This window comes from Calonectris borealis, chromosome 12 (assembly GCF_964195595.1).
Source record: "Calonectris borealis chromosome 12, bCalBor7.hap1.2, whole genome shotgun sequence".
NCBI classification, from domain to species: Eukaryota; Metazoa; Chordata; class Aves; order Procellariiformes; family Procellariidae; genus Calonectris; species Calonectris borealis.
Genome location: NC_134323.1, coordinates 15,459,215 through 15,470,671, shown reverse-complemented (window position 1 = coordinate 15,470,671; position 11,457 = coordinate 15,459,215).

The window sequence follows — 11,457 nt, the reverse complement described above, 5'->3', positions numbered from 1 at the left end:
GCTCAGGCACAACAAGCATCTAGCCAGAATGCATGAGGAGTAAAAGTACTTCCATAGAGTGATAGCTTCAGTAAAATTAGTCATTACGGATGGGAAACACATTAATTTTTAATTTTTTCTTGACAACAAGATTCCTAACTGTTGACAAGTTTATCAGGAAACTTGGTGAGATGTATTATGACATTTCATAGTAACTCCACTTTATAGGAAAAATTCAAATGGCTGCCAACATTTTGTGGAGAAAAAAAAAAAGTAAAAAAGAGAAGTACTTTTACAGTAACAACTGCTGGGTGAATCTCAGAATTTGGAGACTTGTATTCTTCTATTCAGTGAGCATCTGAAAGTGAGGACTTTACTTTGAAAGGATAAGAACTTAAGCAGACTGCTTTATGAATTGAAATGGAAATGAAAGATCATTCTTTAAGTGCTTTCTTTTCAGCAAGAAAATACTTAGATTTTTCTCTTGAAACAAAGAAGAGATTAACCACTGAAAAAAGTTTTTTTAAAAAACTTGCAAGAAGATCTCCACAGCCCCAGCTATTGAGTTGAGATACATGGGGGTCAGGCAGTCTCAAAATATTTTTCTTTGTAATGCTGGTACAACCATTGAAAACAACCATGAGAAGTTTTCTAAGGGAATCTTTTCTTCCTATTATTACTGGCTTACTTAGAAAACAACATACCAGAAATATCAGAGGGGTATTTTTCAAGATTAGTACTACAACCCTATTTTTCAAGCCCAGGAAGTTTATCTCATTCGTATGAGTTTCAAGGAGGCTATATAATTTTGTATGCTTAATTGAATGAATTGCTGAACCTTTTGGTATGTTCCCAACATTTCAAACAAAGTCTTAGTTCATTCAATCATTCCATCTCTGCGCTCGCAACACTATAGATAACTATATGTCACCTGTACCTGATGAATCCATAGCCTGAACTAAGTAAGATGACACATGGTTTCTATCACAACTGATATGTATTCTAGCAGTCAATCAATGTGTAACATATCTGTAAAGATACATAGGATAGTTTATCAGTAAGATGACCTTTCTGTCACCCACTCATTGAGCTGCTGAATTTATCAGCCTGGAGGCTGCAAACGAGAGACAGCAACAATTCTTTCATTGCATGAAGGTAGCCTAAGAGAAGAAGTTGCCTTTCATAAGCTAAGTTGTAAAACACCATTGTAATAGAAGCGTATGTGAACACACTTGCTTGCCAGTCTCATCTTGTTAATGCTCAGTCTTTGGTTCGGTTTTGCTTTTCCTTGATTTTAGTTTTTTGCGTTTTTTTAACCTGCAACACTAATTTCAGACACTAGTTGTAGCTAAAATACCGACAAAGAGGCTTACAAGTAATCCTTTTTCGTTTTTCAATGACAAATTAGTCATATCTGAAGCAACAACGCAAAACCTGTATTTCAGTTGGCTGCCTTCAGAAACTGCTACAGTAATTGCACATAAGTAAATTAGGGCTTCTAATATAAACATTAATAAAGTCTATACCATATTTGTGCTGACAAAGTGAGCACAATATCTACCTTTCCAGACTGCCAGTATTAAAAAACTGATAACAATATGTTTCCCTGGTTGGTTGTTCTCTAGAGATAAAGTTAAGAACTTATTCTTGTAACACTGCAGAGGGTAGAAAATATTTCTGCTTAATGATAAATATCTACACATTCTTATCTAAATAAAGTAAAACAATCCAAACAAGTGTACATACATGTACAACATCTATGAAAATGAAGGATACGTGTATACTTAAACAGAAGGACCACTGTCTAGATCATGATGAGTCACTGAGGATGTCAATAAAATTTCAGAGGCACTGCTAGGCTTTAAATTGGTGTTTAATTAGGAATCCCATTATTTAATGGAGGGCTGGCAACATGGACACGCGTGGCAAGATCCAAAGTCTTTGGCCTGTACTCCAAGACGACACAAAACAAAGCAGCTTTGTGTCAAATAAGTAAGCCCGAATACGCACCAGGTAGCTGAAAAGCAAGGCTTAGTTGTCAGGCAGAACACTACATAAAACCAGATACAAAGTTTCTTGCTTACAGCTGTCTTACATACACTGCATAGGAAAAAGGGCAAGGCACTAGAATCTTTTGCACCCATTTTTTATGGCTACCAGGACCCTAAGCTACCATAACACAGATCACAACATTCCCACACAAAACATTGCACTCACATAGAAAACTCTTCAAAATAATCATATTGAGAAAAAGAATGGGGCAAAAGAAAAAGAAAAGCAGGCAGACTTCCTGTTCAATAAAATTTAGCAGGGCTAAAAAACCCACAACCCACATCCCTTAATTTACTATACCCTATTTGCTTAACTCTAGTTCTTTCTTCTGTATGAATAAATACACAATTTTGTACCAAATCAAGAAAACTGTGCATATAAGAATCCAGAAACACTTGCTGTGTCTTGGTAATCTCTGCTCCATGTTTCCTATTAAAGGGTCATGGGATTAATGGCTTTTATCTCAAGTTTACTGGCTCTTTAGTTTAGCATTCTCCCTTATTGGATTATACTTGTATAACGTTTCTACTAAGGCACTATGAGGCTATTAGATATGTGATGCCAAGAAATGGAAGTCATTCACCAACATTAAGAAGCGCCACATGATTTGGATTTCCTTTTTGCCTGATTTTAGAACACATTATGTGTTAAATCTATGCTTAATTTACAGAACGTATTTCTTCAGTATTTATCTGTCACTGCACTGTGTAAACCAGTTTTCATCCCCAGAACAATAAATAGCTCTTAATCCTGTCTTTTGTCTCTGCCTTAGGGAAGCCACACCTCTGCCTGAGCTTTCAAGCTGGTTCAACAGTATTCGAGCACAGTGCAAAAAAAAAAAAAAAAAAAAATCAGTCTGTAGCAGTCTCACTGATATTCTTTCCTTCAGTATTTACTCTGTATTTTTCTGTAACACATATGTTTTCCGTCTGTAGCTCTACATGCTCACTTGTGAACTGCACAGCTAAAACCAGTGTTGCACAAGGTCTGGGAGCGTTCTCTATTTTAGTGCATCTTATTAGTGCATCCTGTGTAGCTAGGAAACGTTAGGCCTTGAATTGTACCCATGCTGGATTCAATGCTGAATTCTGAATTTAAACGACCAAAACGCTATAGGGTGTAGTTTCGTATCTATGCTTCCTATGTGGAAATCACAAAGAATATTCTATCTAAAAATATCCAGCAGAGATTTTTATTGAAATGAATGTGATCCTTATTGGTTCAAGCATTTCAGCCCTGTACTTGTACTTTCTTGCCTTCATACTTCAGCTCATGGATGTGATCAATTAAGCACACAACATGGCAGAATACCATCCTAATATAGTTATTCTTTTTTATATAGAGTCCACTAAATACACACACCCTCGTGAAATCAGAGCTGTCTGATATTAAATGAGTTTCTCAGGGACTCTGGGATTACAGATCAAGAACCAGAACCTTCACTGAACTACCTGCTTTGTCATAGACAGTATTGGATCTCTGAGAAAAATCCATTGCAAAGTATTCGATGCAAGCAAACGTAACCCAAGGAGTGAAAGGATGACACTGTAGCTGGTTCATTACTATCATGACCATTGCTTCAGATGTCTTCATTCACAGACTGACCTTCACCTTAAAAACAAATCAATTTCCTGAGTACATGAAGGAACTTCATTAGTCCACTGTCTGCAGTGTTATCCAATAACAATCTTTTACATCTTCCCCACAAAAAATTTTAAATATTACTTACTTATATAACCTGGTTTAAGCTTCCACTCATCCCATACGCTTTTAACCTGACCACTCCCATCTGTGCACAGGACAGTTACACAGCCTGAGGAGTAATTGCTTCTTTCTCACTATATATAATTTTACATATACTTGTATATGTATACACAACACATACATACAGAGCATATGGGAGAAAGCTCAGTGGTATGCTGCAAGTTTGAGGTTCATCATCTATGGAACAATGAAGGATAACAGGTAGGGAATAAAAAACTACAGTTTTGGAAGGAAAAATAATTGCACAAGGACCCTACTGTGTACGAGACTACATACCTTTTCTTTTTTTTTTTTTCTTCTTTAAATCGCATATTTCTGTTGTACCAACTGAGAATGTCAGAGATACCAATCAGCAAAAAAAAGGAAAACTTTGAAGGTATTAACATGTTTCACTCACCGCAGAAGAGGCATAACATATATAGGTAATGAGATACATGGTGGAACAGTTATTTGGCTTACTGAACACCGTGGCACCATCACTTGGCTGGATTTTACAGCTTCCACTTAGCCACTACTCCTCAATGTTCTCAAATCAGAAATCAGCCTGGTAGAAAGTCTAAATCAACACAACAAAACTATCCTAAATGGATATGAAATAATATATACCACCTGAGATCCAACACTGAATCTGGACTGAATTTAGCCATTTGGGAGGACTTATTGATGGCAGTGTCATGCGAAGCCAAGCCCAATGATATTTTGGAAGATTGTACCTGTTGCCCTGAGTTTGGTGTTAAACACACATCTCAGTAAACGCATCCATTTTTGTTTGCCTTTTTTGATGCAATAAAGCACTGAAAATTGGAATCTTGGGGAAAAGAAAAAAAAAAATTGCAAGCCTTCATTTACATAAATTGAAAAATGATCTGAATTAAACAGACATGGTTTTTCTTTATAGTTGCTAACATTCTACATGTCTGAAAACTTTATGCTTGAAGTGGTTTATCATAAATAGACATTTCTGAAGGTCCCTCAAGGCAGACAAGTGCACTTCTAGAGAATTAGACACAGCTTTGTTTGAAAGCGTCCTAAATTTCTTCAATTTCAATGAAAGAAAAATTGTCAAGTAATATGTAACATCAATTTTGCACTGATCATCTGTGATGGAGTCTGTCAGCAATATCCATTCTTAATTCAAAGTAAACTAATTTTATTTTCCTTTTCCTAAAATAGAATATCCATCTCAATTTTACTTCTTATAGAGATTATAAAATAACTAGCAAAGAAAACAGGTAGACTCTGTTTATCCATAGGGAATCACGCAGCCTTGCAAAATCATTTTGGTAAGTGTCTCTGTAGACAGCTGTCTCCAATATGAACACAAATTACAATCTCTAAGGTTAAAGGTTAGAAGATTTCTTCACCTACAAGTCCATCTCCTCTGACCTGGCCCTTCGCTTTTTCTGGCAAAGTGCAAGTGCTACATTTAAAGCCTTTGTTTAATTAATTACCATTGCAAAGAAACTGATTTAAAGTTTTTAAACTGTTTACGTAGATACTGGAAGGCAGCTCCCAGTGAAATTTCTGTTCTCACACCAGTATATAATGGAGCAGCTGTACTGACATCAGTGAAAATACTCCAGAAATTCATCATTGTAACATAGGTCAGATGGTGGTCCCTGGGCTCTGTAAGATGTTGACCTATTCAGAGAAAGGTCAGTTTGCTGTAGAAGACGGTTTATAAGCAGAAAAGAACCTAAGATAGTGATGCTAAACGCTTTTGATCTGACCAGGAATATTTTGCATACATGTGAACTAGCACAAACACAGGTATCTTGAAGTACGTGAAAGCTGATCTTGTGTGGTGTGAGATTTTGCAACCTCAGACACATATCATTAAAAGAATTTAATTTAGCCTCCTCTTCATGACACTTGAGCAAAAACTTTATCAGTCTTTTAAAGCAGAAATTTCGACTCCCTAACATGTATGTTTTTAACATACTTACCTCAGTGGCTTACAGTTTCAGTGAATTTTGCAAGCGTGTAAATGGGCTCTTAACATACAGACCTTGAGTCTAAAAAAAACCCCACAACACCCGAACAGAAAAGGACTGTGATGAGAAACAAGGAAAACTATAATGCTTATTAACTTCTCTCCACAGAAACCTACCCATGAAGAATTGTCCAAGGTCCTGAGCTCTGTGGTTCTCCTCAGCCCTTCATCAATTTCATATGTAAAATTACTTGCTGAGATTCTTTCTGCTTTGGATAAACCATTGTGAAATTTGGGTATTTATTTCACATTTTTACGAAGCTGAAATGAACAAGCTGCCAGCATAACTCACACTATATTGATTCAGTGCCAGCGCTAGTTAATGGAGAAGCCAATTCTCACTGAATGTATGACCTACTGATATCCCAAGGCAGTTTTTGTTTCAAATACCTCCAAACACACTGAATTATTTAGAGCGCAAAAACGTTACAAATGCTTGGTACATCTGCAATATCTATACCTGTGTATATAGGTATAAATATCTATCAACACCTTTGTAAACATACATATGCACTGAAATTTGGCTGAATGCACCACCACCACCACATTGCTTTAATAAATTTATAAATTGAAGCTAGAAATAACTACGTAAGAATGCAGAAATATTGAGATAATTTAGGTATTTAGCAACGTGCCATCTTTCAGGAAGATACGGATATGTAAGCACATCATAAATTTCTGCTGTGCAAGGTCCCTTTGATTTCACACAATACAGATTAGAACTCAGAAACTTGTCACAGAACAAGTTAAAATACACAGTAACCGTTTGTCCTCCATTCTCTCAGAAGACATTACTTGCAGATTCATTGGGCCAAATCATTTCAACTGTAATTTGACTAACTGTAATGGAGTTACACTGGTGACAAAGTTGGTCATTGTTAGTTTATTGCCCTAAGGTTGCAATTCACTGACCCTTTTTATGTCATTAACCACTATTTTCAAAGGAATATACTATGGTATAGAGTATTTGTCTGCAGATAAGTAGTCTAATTTTTTTCTGTAAAATATGAAATCTAAGTCTTCCTTAGATATTCAAATAAAGCTTTAAAAGCATTGGCCATGACATTTTTTATAAATATTTTCCAAGTGCCCCATGGATATTGGCACATATATGTTCCAACATTATGAAGTGATAAGAGACTTAAGAACAGATATACTGTGAGAAGGTATCTTCTTAAATTCTTTATTCAATCAGGTGTGAAACAGTATAATATCTTAAAGGGACACATTTGGTAGCATGAAAGACAAGTGCAGTGAGGCTTGAGCTTGCTAAATTCATTGCATTCTTCAACCTTAGAGTTGCAAATAGATTATTTTTTAACCTATCAAGAGGATGACAGGTATTCTGCAAGCAACTGGCATTGTGAAGCAATTTAAATAGTCTCTGTTTGTTAACTGGTTTAGTGATTGCTAAACTGTATGGGTTAAGTTTCTTATAGGCTTTTTGCTTTTTTTTATTTCACTCAGTAACTTCTAGGCTAATAGCTTGTGTTTCCAAGCCTGATACAAACAATGCATCCACTGCTCAAAATGGATTTGAAGGCACAGCTTTAGGAAAGCTGGAAGCTTGACTTTTGAAACAGAGTTTGCAGCGTAGGTTAAAATGTGTCTATGGTAAAATACAGACATAGCTTTTGCTTTGTGAACAGCAGACCTGCCAAACGGCTCTGAAATTATTTGCTTAGTCTCCGGGAAATTACTGCAGTTATCTAACCAAGTCCATTGTAGACTATTATGACAACAAAGCATCTTTTGCCTATCTCTTGTGTTTTCCTGATTTCTTGGAACAAGGAGAGTAAGAAGTGTTATTCAGCCTCACAGGTTTTTATTAATTACATTTATGAAATGGATTTCATTTATTTGAAAACTGTGTAAACTTGTTTATCATTTCAATCTGCCAACACCTTACTATTAAAAAGTTATTGAAATTTGCTTAAGTCCTAAACTGTGCCTGCATTTTTAATTGATGTGTATCACTTATCTTCCTTTGAAACTCGCACTTAGAACACAGACAGATGGATGCACTGAAGCGTGATATTAATCAAAAAGAAATCCAAAAATACGCCGTAGCATACGGGCATCTTAGGCCATCCACATACTTGAGTGCGTATTTCCAATCTGGGCAGAGAGTTAGGAATCCCCTTGGTTTTGCATAGAAAATTACACACATTTTCATGCAGATAGAACACTTTACATGATATTTATCAACAAGGAAGCATCCTTCATCTAGTCTACTAATGTGGCTTGTTCTGATGCTGCAGCTTCTGATGCCCAAAAGGCTGTTGCCTCCATATGCTCACTTGTAACTGCCATGACAAAATCTCTCCCATAAAGAGACAGAAAGGGAGCACAATCTCAAGCTTCACACATGAAGAGGAACAAAGTTGTCACTGCGTAAAGGATGGAAAGACTGGTTCAGAAGGTCACTATTTGACACTGGCAACCATCTTTGGCTCTGATAAATACAACGAGAATTCTAAAAATGCAACTAGTACATATACTGGAACACGTTCAATGGCATGCTATTCTATACGTAATATTTTCCAAAAATATTAGGAAGTCCTTTGCTTAGAGTGCAATTCTCCTTGTAGTTTCTTCCTTCATTATATCAGAAAGAAAACACAAAGCATGTACTGAATGTATATGTATGTGCTTTAGATTCACACATCTTTTATAACAATTTATTTGCACAGATTTCTATACATATACATTTTTCTATACTTACAGTTAATACCAATGCAATCTACCTGGGCCAATCAATATGGTATAAAAATGCAATTATTAACATAGCCTAGTTGTGAGCACAGTGAATTTTAAATGCTACTGCCCCGTGTGGTTCTATGGCCCAACTCATGCCTGACTATACCTTCCTTTTAGTGCTCCTTAGTTTGACAGCAGATCCAACCAATAACTTCTTGGTTGCTAGTACTAAAGGGATTTGTTATTGTGTGTGGTTTTCGCCTCACAGACAAGGTAAATAATTTAATTATTTAATCTAATGTTTTATGCCATGAGAAATTCAAGCAAGCTGTATTTTTAACAGGAATATTTTACTACAAAGTAAGTAACGGACAGGTGGGTATGAAACTGTCCTAACAGAGACCAGCAGAATCAAGAGACATGCAGATTAACAGAAGGGTAAGACTGCTTCTTTCCTTTTGCAATGTCTTCAATAGCTCAAACCCATCAGAAACAGATGAAAGAAATTATACTCCCTGTGAAATCAGGTGTTCCTGATCAGTCAGATTTTTCTAGGTGAGAAGCAAAAAGTTCAGTTCTTTGCTTTACTGAGACGTGCCTTATACGACTGTTCACTATGTCTGCTTTTGGTTTGAACCCATCTTTTCAAAGCGTTTCTAAAGCTGTCTTTCTTTTCCCACAGATGTTTCAGGAGGCCCTTTTTATGATGACCAAGAGGATATGCACACGTAAACAACTGCATTTGGATGTACCTATTTAAAAACATCTCTCTTTACCCTGGAATTGGTTAGCCCACCTCCCTGTGCATACTGGGAAAGCAGGTTCTGTGTTTTGAATGTTTGTCCAAGGAACATGTTATGAAACTGAACTTACTCCAAAGCCTGTTGAAAACCAGAGGATCATCTCCATTCACTCTACTGGGCTCTGGAACCAGCTCAGGGAGCAAAATGTCTGCAGTGTGGGCAGGGACTGATAGGAGGACAGGACAGTGCCAAATACAAACATAAACCAAAACTGTTATGCATCACCTTTATCCCATGGCAAGGGGCCACATCTACATTTTCCTAACCAGATGGTTACCCAGAAGCTTATCACAGAAAGTGAAATCCTTTCTTACTATTGTTTGCCATGCAGAGACAGAACAAAGATAATGGGCCTGATAGTGCCACACTGAAAACATCAGTATGAGTTCCTTCACACATTGTACTTTTAGGACTGTTTTCAAGTTCTTCTCAGACAAAAGTGTTCTTAAAGTTTTATGTTTGAGCATGCTATTTGTGTTTCAGTCTATTATTATACATGACCAAGGATTTTTAAATGTGTATTTCTCTGACAGTATGAATTTTAGCACTCACATCTCACAGTCTACCTTCAAGCTTTTCTCACACTTGATTTGTATCTCGTATCTTAGTGGATAACAAAAAAGCGCTTGTATATGAGCTATGAATTTTATGCAGATTCTTTTTACACTGAACCCCCTATTCAAAATCAAAATTACATATAAACAGTATTTGCCTAGCAGTCAAATCAATGTCCAAATAATAACGAAAAAAAATTGTATTTTCAAGAATGTAAGACAAATTAATGTAAAGAGCATTATGAATCCTTTGAAGCACAACAAAAGGAGCCATGGTTAAAATTTTAACAAGTTAGAATCATTAGCTAAACAAATTCTGACAGCCTAGCTTTGCACTTCCAGTCACACATGCTCAGAACAAAGGCTTGATATGTGAGGCAACTTTAATAGGTCCCTCTGCATATGACTAATTTTTCCTCAAACAGTCATTTTTTATTTCATATTTTACTCTGGATCCTGAAATGCCACATTTTATTAATCTGTGTCACTCATATGGATTGTTAAAAGAACAGACTAGCATTGAAGGAAGTACATCTCATCATTACCATACATATGTGGGATGACAAAGGAATGTGTTAAAATTTGGAAGAGTAACAATTATTAAAAGTAGAACAAGCTAGAATAGAATATAACCTGTTTTTCTCTAAACTACATCCCAAACTGCACATAGACAGACAAATGACAATGGCAAGAATTTTTCCAGAAAAGTCCTATTTTGCATTTGCACCCTCAGTAAACAATAAAATGGGGACACAGTCACTGATGTTTGCACCAGCTATTGTACAGCTAAGTCGATCTCACTGAAGAACCAAAGATGCTAAAGCTGGGCATTTGCCTTTATTCCTTTTAGATAACCCTCCTTGTTTGTGTGAAACAGTACCATCGTGTTGAAAACGTTTCCATGTATTCAGTAGAACTGGGCAAAAGCAGAAACAATACATTTTGAATAAACTGACTCTCCCCTTTGATAATACTGGCTGAGGTAACCAAAGACTCAAAACACCAATGCAGAATTCAACATAACTGCATTGTATCTTAATGAAAGTATAGTATGCACTTGGGACAGAAAGGGGGTTGAGAAAGATGTTAAGGCTTATCTGAGCACAGAAATCTGTTCATACACATACAATAAAATTCTTGTAATGGTTCATTTTAATGGCATATCCTTTCTCTTAATAACAAAATGTAATTGTAAATTATTTCTATTAACAGACAAGGAAGGAGTGGAAAGAAGAAGCAATAGAAAAAATATAGAAATGCAAAGAATAAAATGTACAAAATCTTAACATAAAGTTGTCTAGAAGATAGTATTTCCAATACCAAAACATTTGCCTGAGGAACAGGCAGTACAAACTCAGTTACATTGACTATCCCAAGGAGAAAATAAAACCAAACAAACTACTGAAGTAATTATCACAGCTCAGTTGTTTACCAACCTGCTCAAATCAAAACAAAATATTATCACAAAAATAAAATAGCCACACTGCACTGGCAAAACCTATGGGGGGGAAAGGGGGAACTATCCAAGGTAATAGAAAGATACTTAACTGTTTACATCCACTACATGTAAGTGTTTTTTTTTTTTATTTGATACTGCAAAAGAGCTTATTGG